A 16,756-nucleotide genomic window follows, 5' to 3' on the forward strand; every position below is an offset into this window, starting at 1 on the left:
AAATCAATGAAATAGAAACCAAAAGAACAGTAGAACAGATCAACGAAACTAGGAGCTGGTTCTTTGAAAGAATTAACAAGATTGATAAAACCTCTGGCCAGACTTATCAAAAAGAAAAGAGAAATGACACAAATAAATAAAATCATGAATGAAAGAGGAGAGATCACAATCAACACCAACGAAATACAAACAAGTATAAGAACATATTATGAGCAACTATATGCCAGCAAATTAGATAATCTGGAAGAAATGGATGCATTCCTATAGATGTATCAACTACCAAAACTGAACCAGGAAGAAATAGAAAACCTAAACAGACCTATAACCACTAAGGAAATTGAAGCAGTCATCAAAAATTTCCCAAAAAACAAAAGCCCAGGGCCAGATGGCTTCCCAGGGGAATTCTACCAAACATTTAAAGAAGAATTAATACCTATTCTTCTGAAACTGTTCCAAAAAAATAGAAATGGAAGGAAAACTTCCAAACTCATTTTATGAGGCCACTATTACCTTGATCCCAAAACCAGACAAAGACGCCATCAAAAAGGAGAATTACAGACCAATATCCCTGATGAACATGGATGCAAAAATTCTCACCAAAATACTAGCCAATAGGATCCAACAGTACATTAAAAGGATTATTCACCGCTACCAAGTGGGATTTATCCCTGGGCTGCAAGGTTGGTTCAACATCCACAAACCAATCAATGTGATACATTAATAAAGGAAAGAACAAGAACCATATGATCCTCTCAATAGATGCAGCAAAAGCATTTGACAGGGTACAGCATCCTTTCTTGATCTAAACTCTTCAGAGTATAGGCATAGAGGGTACATACCTCAATATCATAAAAGCCATCTATGAAAAACCCACAGTGAATATCATTCTCAATGGGGAAAAACTAAGAACTTTCTCCCTAAGGTCAGGAAAATGGCAGGGATGTCCACTATCACCACTACTATTCAACACAGTACTAGAAGTCTTAGCCACAGCAATCAGACAACAAAAACAAATAAAAGGCATCTGAATCGGCAAAGAAGAAGTCAAACTCTTTCACTTTGCAGATGATACGATACTTTATGTGAAAAACCCAAAAGATTCACCCCAAAACTGCTAGAACTCATACAGGAATTCAGTAAAGTCGCAGGATATAAAATCTTTGAACAGAAATCAGTTGCATTCCCATACACCAACAACAAGACAGAAGAAAGAGATATTAAGGAGTTGATCCCATTGACAATTGCCCCCAAAACCATAAGATACCTAGGAATAAATCTAACCAATGAGGCAAGGAATCTGTACTCAGAAAACTATAAAACACTCATGAAAGAAATTGAGGAAGACACAAAGAAATGGAAAAAACGTTCCATGCTCAGATTGGAAGAACAAATATTGTGAAGATGTCAATGCTACCTAGAGCAATCTACACTTTCAATGCAATCTCTATCAAAATACCATCCGCTTTTTTCAAAGAAATGGAGCAAGTAATCCTAAAATTTGTATGGGACCAGAAAAGAGCCCAAATAGCCAGATGAATGTTGAAAAAGAAAACCAAAGCTGGTGGCATCAAAATTCCGGTCTTCAAGCTCTATTACAAAGCTGTCATCATCAAGACAGTATGGTACTGGCACATGAACAGACATATAGATCAACGTAACAGAATAGAGAGCCCAGAAATGGACCCTCAACTCTATGGTCAATTCATCTTTGACAAAGCAGGAAAGATTGTCCAATGAAAAAAAGACAGTCTGTTCAACAAATGGTGTTGGGAAAATTGGACAGCTACATGCAGAAGAATGAAACTGGACCATTCCCTTACACCACACACAGAAATAGACTCAAAATGGTTGAAAGACATCAACGTGAGACAGGAGTCCATCAAAATCCTAGAGGAGAACACAGGCAGCAACCTCTTCGACTTCAGCTGCAGCAGCTTCTTCCTAGAAACATCACCAAAGGCAAGGGAAGCAAGGGCAAAAATGAACTATTGGGACTTCATCAAGATAAAAAGCTTTTGCACAGCAAGAGAAACAGTCAACAAAACCAAAAGACAACTGATAGAATGGGAGAAGATATTTGCAAATGACATATCAGATAAAGGGCTAGTATTCAAAATCTATAAAGAACTTATCAAACTCAACATTCAAAGAACAAATGATCCAATCAAGAAATGGGCAGAAGACATGAACAGACATTTCTGCAAAGAAGACATCCAAATGGGCAACAGACACGAAAAATGCTGAACATCGCTCAGCATCAGGGAAATCCAAATCAAAACCTCAATGAGATTCCACATCACACTAGTCATAATGGCTAGAATTAACAAGTCAGGAATCGACAGATGTTGGTGGGGATGTGGAGAAAGGGGAACCCTCCTATACTGTTGGTGGGAATGCAAGCTGGTGCAGCCATTCTGGAAAACAGTATAGAGGTTCCTGAAAAAGTTGACAATAGAGCTTCCATGTGACCCAGCAATTGCACTACTGGGTATTTACCCCAAAGATACAAATGTAGGGATCCAAAGTGGTACATGTACCCCGATGTTTATAGCAGCAATGTCCACAATAGCCAAACTGTGGAAAGAGCCAAGATGTCCATCGACAGATGAATGGCTAAAGAAGATGTGGTATATATACAATGGAATATTATGCAGCCATCAAAAAACACAATCTTGCCATTTGCAATGACGTGGACGGAAATGGAGGGTATTATGCTGAGCGAAATACGGTAATCAGAGAAAGACATGTATCGTATGATCTCACTGATATGAGGAATTCTTAGTCTCAGGAAACAAACTGAGGGTTGTTGGAGTGGTGGAGGTTGGGAGGGATGGGGTGGCTGGGTGATAGAGATTGGGGAGGTTATGTGCTATGGTGAGCGCTGTGAATTGTGTAAGAATGTTGAATCACAGATCTGTAACTCTGAAACAAATAATACATTACAAGTTAAAAAAAAAAAGAAGAAGATAGTGGAAGGGAAAAATGAAGGGAGGGAATTCGGAGGGGGAGATGAACCATGAGAGACTACGGACTCTGAAAACCAGACTGAGGGTTCTAGAGGGGAGGGGGGTGGGTGGATGTGTTAGCCTGGTGATGGGTATTAAAGAGGGCATGTACTGAATGGAGCACTGGGTGTTATACGCAAATAATGAATCATGGAATACTACATCAAAAACTAATGATGTATGGTGATTAACATAATAAAAAAAGAAAGAAAGAAAAAAAATAGACTAGAAAAAGCTCTTAATTGTAGATTTTCAGAAATCTCCCGGAAGTTCATACGCTTGAATACAGGGAATACATAAGAAAAAACTAAAGTTTTTCAGAAATGTTTTACCTGCTGTAACTCAATTAGTTTCTTTAAAAATTATACCAATTAGGTGTTACTATTATTCCATTTTAAAGATGAAATTATAAGCCACAAATATGTAATAATTTGCTCAAGTGCATACAGTTGGTAATAAATTAATACAGGTTACAAATTTAGGCTCCAGAAGATAGTACATGTAGCTACTATATTATATCAAAAAGAAAATTTAACAGAAAAGAAAATCCATCAACTAAGGAAAACAAAAAGAAAGGCACAACTCAAGATTAAGAAACTGTACCTGTGTTTCTTAAATGCTAATTTGCCTTTGGGTCTAATCTGCAAAGAAGAGTCGCTAGGTCTTTTAAAAAATGAAGATTACATGAAGTAAGACATTTTAGCTGATTTGCATTTGATGATACTGGATTTTGTCTTTTGTGAGCATTCCACTGTTAGAAGATTTTTTGTGTAATTATAAGATGAAAAACAGATTGCTGATATTACCCTCTGTGATGGGACTCCTTGCTGTTGCAAATGGAAAGGGATTTTTTTGAGTTAATTGAAAACACAGCTTGATGTCCCAACCAGCTTAAATACAGAAATTCAATGCATAGGAAAATAATAAATAAACGATGTTAATGTTTGAGAAAAATTGGTAGAAGAGAATTTTGAATTATAGTTGTTTTATCATCTTCAAATACCTCTAAACATACTATCTGTACAATACATTACTGATAATATGAAGATTTATTCTCAAGTGAATGTTCATCATTTGGGCAAACATTCAAATCAGCACTGGCACACAATGTCTAAAGTGATTAGGAATGAAGATTCTGTTAGAATCTGTACGTAAATCATAAGTAGTAGTCATGCTTTCTTTTATGGTACGTCACTTGAAACAAATAAATCATCTTTCTGGGAAGATACCTTTATTACTCCCATTTTGCGGGTGATAAAACTGAAATGTGGTGACATTAAGAATGCCAAAAGCACTAATGACTATTTGGTGACAAAAGCCAGTAACCATACTTGTGACAATGCAACTTAATGATCTTCCTACCTCAAAGTTCATCCAACCATATTTCTGAAACAGTCACTCTCCTATGTGCTAGGAACAAAGTCACAGACTGTAGCTGTATAACTCATATTGGTAGATGGATACAGGAAATAAGCAATTAAAGAAACTATATGATTTATATGCATAAACTAAGGTATATGCAGGTTAAGAAAGAAGTTGTTGAGGGAGGTTGTTATTTCCCATAGAATAGTCAAGAAAAAGCTATTCAATGAAGTCAAAGTGAAATGAAATGAGTGAACCACAAATACATTGTTAGTTTTTATATCCTACACATTCCCTCACTTACATTTTCAACAGCATATTATTTAATGTATATTTTATATATACCCATATACATATGCATATAAACACATGAATACCTAAGTATGTGTATGTACAAAAATACAAATACATACATATGTAGTTTTTGTAATTTTAAATACAGTGTCTAAAGTAAATTTAAAATCCCTCAGGCAATGAAACAAATTATTCCACGACCAAAATAAATTTATAATTATTCCAACCTTCATTTTGACATAACAAAGATAAGAGTAGACATAGTGGAAAGAGTTGTTTTATTGACTAAAAAATATAGTTTTAGATAAGTATCAGTAGGAATATTAATTAGAACATACTATGAATGTGTGTGATACATAGTATCCCTACATATGCCCACATGTTTGTGATGTATTTATGCATATGCACATAAATCCTATATGCACATAGATGTGTGTAGTACATGAACATAGTATTGACATATAGTAATTCTATTCCTATTCCAGAATGTCAATCCAAAACCCCAAGCATCTTTTTCAGAGAAATTACCAACTTGTTATTGCCCCATTCCTGACTATCCAGCCAAACCATTAATTTCTGATCATAAGTGGAAATGTATACATTTGACTTCTTCACATTCAGACAATAAACAAACACATGTATTGATGAATATGCTAGTATCTTATAGGGATGCTTTTGATGCTCTGCAGCCTGTTGCCACTTGAAATAAAAATAATGGGGGTGCCTGGGTGGCTCAGTAAGTTGAGCGTCAGGCTCTTGATTTCAACTCAGGTCATGATCTCAGGATTCTGGAATCAAGACCAGCATTGGTCTCTGTGCCTCTGTGTTCAGCGGGGAGTCTACTTGGGATTCTCACTCTCTCCCCTCCCTCTGCTCCTCCACACGCAACCCCCCGCCACTCTCTAAATAAAATCTTCAAAAAAATACTGGGTAGAATTTAGACATTAAAAAAACTTGACAGATATTAAAAATAATAAAAAAAAAAAAAACTCCTGTGAAAAAATAGATGTGGATTGAGGGAAAATGACAGCAGCTAGGAGTGGATACTATAGAAGTGTTTCAAACATACTTACAAAATTTGTGCCTGAAGAACTGCTTTGGCTCATTCAAGAGCATATATACCATTTTCAACTGAACAATGTATTGTTCTACTATGCATGTATGTATCTATGTATCTACTACACTAAAGCTTAAAATGTGATAGATTACTCACAATTTATAATGTCATGTCAGGCTATATGAGCACCTTATGTCCCAAGGACAGGTATAAGGTGCTAAAGCCCAACAGCCAGCTATGGTGAGCATCTCAGACATATGAAGAACCCAATGCCTAGAGATCTCCTTTGTGACTCTTCTGCTGGGGCTTTTCAGAGGTTTAATATGGCATACCTATTTATTAAAGTACAACAGTATCTGCTGGGTTAGAAAAATCAGTCAAGTAGAGAATTTTGCAATCTACCCTGGAATTGTTGCAGAACTTTTTCTTGCTCAGGGTCCCACTCAACTCTGCAGCCTCATGATTTACTTGAATGCAATGTATGCTGCCCCTAATATTTAAGGCCCAACCAAGATTTTTAGGTCTTTAGTGATAGGCTGGTTATGTAACAACAACCTATATCCCAATTTGAAGAGCATACCATGACTAAGTTTTTAGACCATTAGAACCTTGTAAATTTCACTGAAGTGGGAAGACCCTGAATTTTCAGAAGATTCCTTACCCTTCCAGCAGGTATGTGTCCTGAGTTGCTCCCTCCTCCTCAAGACTCATTAGCATGCTGTCATCAATATATAATCTGTGTTGAACATGCATTATGTAAAGGAACTCAAGATCTCTGCACTACTCTCTGCAGAGAGGATGAAAATTAATATAGACTTGAGGAAAGACCATGAAAATGTATTGTTTTCCTCTCCAGGTAAAAGAAACTACTTCTAATAGTCCTTCTTAATTAGTATAATGTGAAGAGCCATTGTCAGATCAGGGGCTTAAGTCATGCAGACCCTGTTCCAGTAAGGATATCACACTTGAAACAGCAACTGAAATAAGGACCAAGTAAAATTTCACTACAATCTATAGCCATTCTTGGAGATTAATGAACACTCTGGATAGACTTAATGTCTCAGGTAAGAATGTGACAAACCACTAATCTTCATCAAAGTTGTTTTCTTTAATGGTATTTATGGAATCTACCCAGAGATACAATATTTTTTATCAGACTGATTAAAAAAAAAAAAAAGACTACCAAAGGGCTTCCACATAGTATTACCTGCTCTAACAGCCATCAATCCATTCGTTGGAAAGCCAATATGGGATAATCATAAATTTATTCCATCTATACATTCAAAAACTAAAGAATCACAGACTAGTTGCATGGATCAAATGGCCTATCCATGTGCAAGATTTCCACTCAAGCTTAATTACTTGAGGCCTATAAAACTCCACTTTGATTGGGAGTCCACAGTCACATGCTGAGTGCCCAGGGACTCATAACTCAAAACTTATGTCTATTAAAATATGAATAGTTTTATTCTTTTATTTTTGGATAATTTCATTTTATGCTGGGAAAGTTCTTAGAAGTAGCCATAGTTTCTAATAAACATAGCCTACAGGATTTACAATATATCAATTTCAAATGTTCTTGAATCATTCTGCTGTGTAAATTTAACTCAGAATTTTGCCTTGAGATTTAGAAATTATGCATTTAATCAAACACTTTGGTACACTGTTTATATATTTCATGTCTTGGTAAACTTGGGATCATTTTATCACCACCAAAATCTCTATCGTTCTTCACCCTCTTGTCCCTGCTTCCAAATATAATAATTTTATTCCCTTTATTGCGAGAGATTAAGGATAGAAGAAAGCCTCGCTCACTCCAAAGTTACCATTGAAATTAGGGCTGTCATCTTCATAGCAGCATCTCCTAGCATGAGCCCCTCCTAAAGGGTTCAGAAATCACAGTTTTATATGGAAGCTGGTCCTCCCTCACTAACACATTTCTCAATGCTTAATAAGGGATATTCTTCTGAGTCTTGAGTATGTGCCAGTATGTATATGTACAGGTCTTTCATTAAAAAATGGACTTCTTAGGGGCGCCTGGGTGGCTCAGTTGGTTAAGCGACTGCCTTTGGCTCAGGTCATGATCCTGGAGTCCCGGGATCGAGTCCCGCATCGGGCTCCCTGCTCAGCAGGGAGTCTGCTTCTCCCTCTGACCCTCCTTCCTCTCATGCTGTCTCTCATTCTCTCTCAAATAAATAAATAAAATCTTTAAAAAAAAATGGACTTCTTTTCCACTGCATTTCCATTTTATTCATCCTTTTATATTACAACAATTTGACACCTAACCTCAGTGAGGAACAGCCACTATGAGTTCAGCTTTCAATCAGTCCACCAAAAATTCTTTGAGCCAATTCCAACTACACAAAAAACCCAGATCTGATAAGTTACCTATAAAGATAAATTTCTTCCATCATTATATTTTATCCTCCTTACTCTAGCATCTTTAAAATCCAATTTTACACATTTCCTCCTTAAGTCTCCATAAATATGAATTAGCAAAAATACTATCTTTCCCCTGTGTCACATGTCACAATTGAATTTCTGCAGCATATTATGATTCTAGTTATAGATGAGATAGGAATTTGTAGTAGTGGATCTTCAGAAGAATAAACATTCTTTTATAATCTTTTTTTTCCCCAAGATCCATTTGAAAGAGAACACATACACTTGAGCGGGATTAGGGCAGAAGGAAAGGGAGAGAAAGAATCTCAAGCCGACTCACCACTGAATGCAGGGTCCCAAGTGGGGCTCGATCTCAAAACCCTGAGATCGTGACCTGAGCCAAAACCAAGAGTCAGACACTTAATTGACTGAACCACCCAGGGGCCCCTCTTTTACAATCTTTTTAAGATAAAAAAAAAAAAAATGGGTTGCTTCCATTGACAATGAAGCCTTGGATGACTTATAGAATCATTTGAATCCATTTAAGTCATGAATCCACTTATTTACAAAAGAGTCTTAGTATTTACATTAAATACTTGATACATCTCCAGCATCAGCGTACATTTTACTTCTTCAAAATATTTAATTACATTTGGATATAATTTTCATTTGCAAGTACTTTACAGCTACAAGAGTTCTGCCAGAGTAGAACTCTGTTTCTATCACTGTGACTTGAAAGTTGGAAATTTTATTTCCCAAGTTTGTCCTTTTCCATTCTGTAAACTCTGCAGTTCAGGTATGTACCATCCCGACCCATTCACAGCTGCCATCACTAACACTCATGTACATGAGCAGCCACATGTCTCACCAAAGCCTGATCTTCCTCAGGCACTTCATCCTAAATAACCAGGGATGATAATTTAATCCAGATGCCAAGCTATACCATATTCCAAGTAGACTTGTTCCATTTCAAAGAAACTCAGGATGCAGCTAAGGACAATCTGAGAATCCCATCTGTGAGAGTCTATTCCTGAAAACTTACTGTAACCATTATTGTTTCATTCATGGTACAGGCAAAACACACAAAACACATTGTGTGCTGAAGTAGGCCCATAATGATGAGTCAACAATGTACTTACCTTCCTAATTCCACATTCAGGGCCATCATATTGGTAGTTTGAAATCTGTCATGATGGGAAGTATTCTCACCTTAGAAATGAGCAAATTATAAAAAATCATGGATCCCTTTGCCCCCCCTTACCAGAGAGCCTGTTGTTAAAAATTTACCATCACAGCACTGCATTTATGTATTTAGAGAAGATGAAGTTTAATATATTGAATTGATTAAACATGTATTGGATAGCTAAGAGCAAAATGGTTTCCTTGTGGTTATCTAGAAAACAGGAATTATAGGAATAATTTCTAACCCCTACTGGTAGAAAACTTAAAAGAGATGTTATTATGAGAACCCAGTGGTAAAAAGAAGCTGTGCAATGAGGTGGGTCCTTGGAGGGACACTGCAATCCTACACCTCTAAGTTGTTCTACCAAAGAGAAAGAGAAAGGTCTTCGAGGGGATTCTGCCATGTGCAAACAGCCTGCTAGGGCCTCAGACAAGCCAGTCTACTTCTCAGCAGATTGCAAGAGAGGTTTGGGTAGAACTTTACCTGATAAGAAGGCATGGCCTATTTGTTCATGGTACCGGTGAGTAAGCCCAGTGATGCTGGGGCTGCAAACAACTCTGGAAATTGATGGATACAGACCCCTGTCACTAAAGGAATACAAACAGCAACTTGGGAATATAAAGAAAATCTCATTCATTCTTCTTATCATCTGATCTCCTCCTAATGCTTATTAGTTGACTCTAACAGAAAGCCAGCCTATCAGAGAAATTCGGAAGTATCATTTACAAATTCAAAGCCCAGGAAACCAAATTTCAGTATAAGAAGTAGGTAAGGATCCATTATGTGTAACTTACGCATCTTATAAAAGGTTTAAAATTTTATACTGAGGGCACTGAAGAGACATGAAATGCTTGATGGTCAGGGAATGATGGTCAGAAAAATCACCTGTCATCCCTGTGCAGGGTGAATAAGAAACAGGATAAAATTAATGGAGAAGGAAACATTTAAGAGACTACTGTAATAATTTAGGTGAGAATTTTTTTTTAAGATTTTATTTATTTATTTGACAGAGAGAGACACAGCGAGAGAGGGAACACAAGCAGGGGGAGTAGAAGAGGGAGAAGCAGGCTTCCTGCTAAGCAGGGAGCCTGATGCGGGGCTCGATCCCAGGACCCTGGGACCACGACCTGAACTGAAGGCAGACGCTTAACAACTGAGCCATCCAGGTGCCCCTTAGGTGAGAAATTTTGAGGGCTTCAATTTCAGAAGTGCCAGGGAGCTGAAGAGACAGGGTAGTTTGAACAATAATTCAGGACACTGAATTTCATTTGTCTTCATTCTATTTAGATAACGCTAAGGAAACACTAACTTAAGCTTTTGAAACTACTGTTTACCTACTATGGAATGTTTAGAAGTACTTAATACACCCAAAGAATTACTGAGTGCAAAGTTTTTTTCATTGCTTCTCATTTTGTTTTCAGACCATAGAAATAATTTTCAATAGCAAACATTATACAGAGATTTTAAAGGTATGTTTTAACTATCAATTAGATTTGGAAATTAAAAACCACAAAGTTAGAAATATCATTATGTCATCTCTCTATAGTTAAGCTGGATATGAAACAGTTGATTATACAGTAATAAAACAGGCCTAATTACTTTCATAGCTTCATAGTAATTTATGTCCTAATAAATACATTCAGATGTAAGGCAAAGTTTTCCATTTAGTTTGGAAAAATGTTTACTGATGAGTTCACATACAAACCATTCATGAGCCTATGTACCACAAGGGCTCAAAATCCAGGACTGGGCAGAGAATAACGGTACTAGAATTGCCAAAATTGCAAAGGTTGTTCCCAATAGAGATAGCACAGTGGTAAAATGAATACTGTCTAAGAAATTAGTACTTTGGATACCATTCAGGTAATCGCTGGCCTCCAGAGTTCCAACTAATAAGTAGAAGATAGAAACAAGGCACCCTAGGCAGCAGTTCAATTCTGAAAATTAAAAGAACATGCCAAGGCAGAAGTCCAATACTGTAAATGGATTCAGTACTGGGAGGAGCAGATCATGAAGTGCTACTAGCGGGCATGACAAGAGTTTTTGTTCATCCATCTGATTAATCAAATTATGGTTCTCATTAAGAGCAAAGGATATGCAGGATACTGGCTTCTGGTTTCCTGATCTAATATGAGTCACTCTAGCCATTCTGGAAGAGTTCTCACTGAAGGAGCAAAGAGTTGGTGGATACAAATACAGTTCCTGGTAGGACTGCCTTAGAAACAGACACAGTTGGACCAACAGATGGCACTTTACAAAAGATACTCTCACCAGGTAAGGGAAAAGCAGATAGGTCAACAAGATAGGGCTGCCTAAAAGTCAGTGACTAAAATTATCAAGAAATCCTGAAGGTGTCATAACTACAGGAGTAGATTTAACCCATCGTTAACTAGTAAGTTATACAGAGAAAAGGAACACTACTAATGCCCTACAATAACTGTGAATTCGGGGCAGAATTGACAATAATGGGAGGAATAAAAGGAAGATTTACAGGTAAAAAAAATTTTTTGATGTTGCTGTATGTATACTTGGCCAAAATAGCGAATAAAGTGTTAAGTTGCAAAAATTAAAAATAAACAGAAAATAAGAAACCTGAAAACATAAAAACTGAAAGCACATTAGTGAGTCAAATAATTATCATGAATTCACCATGGATGAGACACACTTTTAAAACAAAAGGAAAGAGACGCTCTTTAATAATGAATTGTGTAAGACTGTTGAATCACAGACCTGTACCTCTGAAACAAATAATACATTATATGTTAAAAAAAAATAATGAGCTACTTTAATTCTGAAAACTTAAAAGTGGATCTCTTTATTACTATTTTAGCATGCTGAATTCAGATGCACACCCAAAATCAAAGACAAATCAATTTAATTCTTCATAACCCTCTTGAAAAATGCCAAAGGTGCTGCAATAAAACCTAGGAAAAGTTCTTAAAGTATGTGTCACCCAATTATCTTTCAAAAGCCTCAAGCACTGAAACAGCATGTATCCCCCCCTCGCAATCCCTCTCCCTCCAATATTCTCCAGACTTCCTCAAATTCAACCCAAATATTTGCTTTCAAAGGAAGTTCTCCACTCTCTTTTGGGGCCTGGTCTTCATCCAATCAGAAAAGTTACCCTGAATTCTCCAATATGAAAGAGACAAATTGGTTTGAGTTCAAGGCTCTCAATTCTTGCTAGGGTATAAACGAGAAGGCCTAGAAGCCACAGATTCATTGATATACTGATGTCTTCACAAGTAGAAGATGTGTCTACCAAAAATAAATTACTCATTTCCCACTTCACACTTTATACACACAATCACACCGACACCCATACAAGACCTACATAAACACTTACGTTTTAAGTAGAAGTTACATCGTCAAAAGAATTTATCTGCATGGAGTGAATCCGCACCTCACCACCCACATATCTGTTATATTTGAAAGAAACTGTGCACTTATCTGATCTTTATAATTCTTCAATTCTGACAGTTCCAGTTTACTTCTTGACCTGTATTTCTGTCAAGTCTATTTGTTAAAGCATCTGAGCATGTATGTGTGTGTATGCATGTACATGTGATCTTCAACCAGTTTAAAAACATCGAAACAAATGAAATAAAAAGAATTCAAGAGATATTGATTTCTTGCAGTTTTAAAGATAATTTGCTACAGATTTTACAGAAGTTCTAAGAGATAACGTTTTAACACTTGCCAGCTGTGAGGATTGTATTTCAGATAAACATTAGTCCCATTTTAGTCTAACATCATATTACAGCTGCTGAGTAAAGAATACATATAGATTTCTTCCTCCACCACTCCCCCAGGGAGAAACTCCTAAAACAATGAATTACTAATGCAAGCATTTAATTTTTTTGCATTTAGTTCCTATTTCAAATATAGAATCAAATTAGTTTCAAGTCTTATTCTCTATATACTCAATGATCACACTGTCTTACTATAAAGAGTGTAGTAAAAGCACATTCTGGATTCTAAGGTATTGTTCTTTACCCAGCAAGCAGTGATATTAAGGTGATGAAATCAATAAAAATATTTGTAACCAGCTGTATTAAATAAAAAACAGACTTGAAAATAGAATATGAACTATCAGAATACATCCTAAGTATACTGACATTTTGCTTTGGATAGGTTAACTTTTTTCATAATATAAACATTTATAATCACAAATTTTTATCATAGCACTGTTTTAGCTACACCCCACAAGGTTTGATATAATGTGTTTTTATGAGTGTTCAGTCACAAATATTTTCTCATCTATTATTTCACTGATCAGTGGGTTTAGAAAGAACATTGAGGATGGGGGTGAAGGAAGTGGGAGATACAGGCTTCCAGTTATGGAATGAATAAGTCACAAGGTAGAAAGGTACAGCATAGGGATGATGATCAAGAGTATTATAATAGCATGTCATGGTGACAGATGACAGCTACACTTGTGGTGAGCACAGCATAACACAGACTTGTGGAATTGTGACACTGTACACCTGAAACTAATATGAAACTACATCAACCATACTTCAGCGTAAAACAAAAAGCAAAAAGCAGCATAAAACAAAAAGTATTAATTTTTAGTTTAGTTTTATTAATTTTTAGTTTAGTTTATTATTTTTAGTTTAATATCATAAAGCATATTAAGAAAGGTTTCAACTTTTGAAATTGACTATGGCTTGGGTTATAGCTAGTACACTGTCTACACTGGGATATGTCCTACTCTGGTAGGGCTCTTATTAAAAAATACCATAGACTACGTGACTTAACAAATGTAGTTCTCATAGTCCTGGTGACTTAAAGTCTGTGGTCAGGATGCCAGTACTGGTAGGGTTCTGGTGAAAGCCCTCTTCCTGGCTTGACCTTCCTCTTCTTTACAACCATACTAACCCCATCATAGGGGCTCCACACTCATGACCTTCCTCTAAATCTAACCGTTTCCCAAAGGACCTACACTTCCAAATACCACCTCATTGGAAGTTAGGGCTTCAACATATAAATTTTAGGGGTGCACAAACATGCCCTCCATAACAAGGAAGGTTCACAAGCTTAAAAATAACATGTGCATTCAATCTGTTGGCTATGATGTTCTATATCTTTCTATTAGTTCAAATTGGCTGGCAGCATTGCTTAAATAGTATATTTATCACTATTTTCTTTGCCTACTACATGCAATTATAGAGAAGAATGTTAAACCTCAATTTCACAGTTATGGATATGTCCTTTTTTCTTTCAGTCTGTTAGTTATGTTTCTACTGCACATTTATAAGTGTCAGGGTGCCTGGGTGGCTCAGCTCTTTGAGCGTACAACTCTTGGTTTCAGCTCAGGTCATCTCACAGTTGTAGGATAGAGCCCTGTGCCAGGCTGTGTGTGGAGTCCGCTTCAGATTCTCTTTCCTTCACACACACACACACACACACACACACACACTCTGTCATGTGCGTGCTCACGCAGCTCTCAATAAAATCTTATAAAAAATTTTGTAGTGTGTATGTGAAGCTCTATTAGGTATATACATGCAATGTGACTGTTACAGTATTTGCGTATCTATATCCAGTAGCATTCGTTGTTTTGAAGTCAAGTCTGTCTTATGGTAATATGTACCATATGAGGTTTCTTAGAATTAAAATTTGCATAGTATATTTCTTTCTAGCATTCTGATTGCCACCTATTTGTGTCCTTATAGAGTTTATCTCTTATAAACAGTATATAGTAGTGTTTTCACTTATTTTGATAGCTGTAATTAAAAAATTAGAGATTAGACCATCTACACTTAATGTCATTGGTATGCGTTAAGGTTAACTCAATCATCTTGTTTTCCATTTGTTTCCTTTTCATTTTATTTTGGTACTCTTTCTTGACACATTTGGGATTTTTTTCACTCTATTCTTATCTGAAGTACCATCTACACTTATGTTATTCTTTAGAGTCTACTCTAGGTTGTAATGTTAAATTTTAAATTATAGTTTATCTTAAATTAGTAAACCATATTTTTATGAAGGCAGGAATTTGGTCTTATCAGGAACAAGACAAGGATGCTCACTCTCACCATTTCTATCTAACGAAATAAAGTCCAAGCCAGAGAAGTTTTTTTAAAGATTTTATTTATTTGACAGAGAGAAAAAGAGACAGACGGAGGAAGGCAGGCAGATGGAGAGAGGGAAGCAGGCTCCCCACTGAGTAGAGAGCCCAACATGGGACTTGATCCCAGGACCCTGAGATCATGACCTGAGCCAAAGGTAGACGCTTAACCAACCGAACAAACTAGGCATCCCCAAGCCAGAGAAATTAAGCAAAAAAAATATATATCTGGAATAGAAAAAAAAAAAAAAGTCTCTTTCCAGAAGACATTATATAAAGAAAACCCTAAAGACTCCACAAGAAATTTATACGAGTGAAAAAAATTCAGTAAAGTTGCAGGATACAACAACATACAAAAATCAATTGCTTTCCTATTCACTAGCAATGAACTATCCAAAAAAGAAATTAAGATAACAGTACTATTTACAATAGCCTTAAGAAGAATAATATACTCAGGAATAAATCTAACCAAGCTGATGAAAAATCGCAATATGCACTGAAAACTATAAGACACTGATGAAAAAAAAATTGACAACACAAATGGAAAGAAATCCCATGTTCCTTAATTGAAAGAATTAGCAATATTAAAATATCCATACTTCAGAAAGCAATACAGAGATCCAATGCAATCCCTATCAAAATTCTGGTGACATTTTTCATAGAGGTAGATACTATTTTGAAATTATTTGGCAGAATAGGTGATAAGAGATGCCTGTATCTTGCATATATCACGGAATCAGTGTCAATAGATTTGCTGACAGATTGGATAAGAGTTATTGAAAAGAACAAATTATCTAGGTTTTAGGTATTAAGGGGAAGCTGAAGAGTTCAGTTGTGATTGTGTTAATTTTAAGACACCTATCAGACACTTCAATAGAGAGGGTGAATAACAAGTTGAATTTGTAAATCTAGAGTTCAATGAGAAGGTCTAGTCCAGAAATACTATTTTAGATGTCATGAGTGTATCTATGGTATTTGAACCACAGAATGGATGAAATCAAAAATTTTGTACAGATAGAAAAGGTGATCAAAATTGAAAGTTGAACTACTTTAAAGCTTAATGATCAGGAAGAACAGATGTAAATCAGCAAAGAGAACAAAAGGGAGGGGCACATGAATTACGAGGAAAACTGAGTTAGTGTGCTGTCTGGAAATTCAAGGACTCAGAATTTTCCATTGTTGTAAGCAGTATCACTCTTAACCTGGAAAATAATCTGAGCTATAAAGGCTTTGTGAGATGAGAGAATGGATAAAATACAGGAAACAGAATCAAAGCTGTTGAGTTGTATTATAAGTATAGAAGACAAATAAAGTAAAAATTTAAGCGAAGGGTCCTGGGTTAGGGAATGATAGTCTTCACTCAAAACAAGAAGTATGACACATGGTTTTATGCTGAAGAG

The sequence above is a fragment of the Neomonachus schauinslandi genome, chromosome 3 (assembly GCF_002201575.2).
Source record: "Neomonachus schauinslandi chromosome 3, ASM220157v2, whole genome shotgun sequence".
NCBI lineage: Eukaryota > Metazoa > Chordata > Mammalia > Carnivora > Phocidae > Neomonachus > Neomonachus schauinslandi.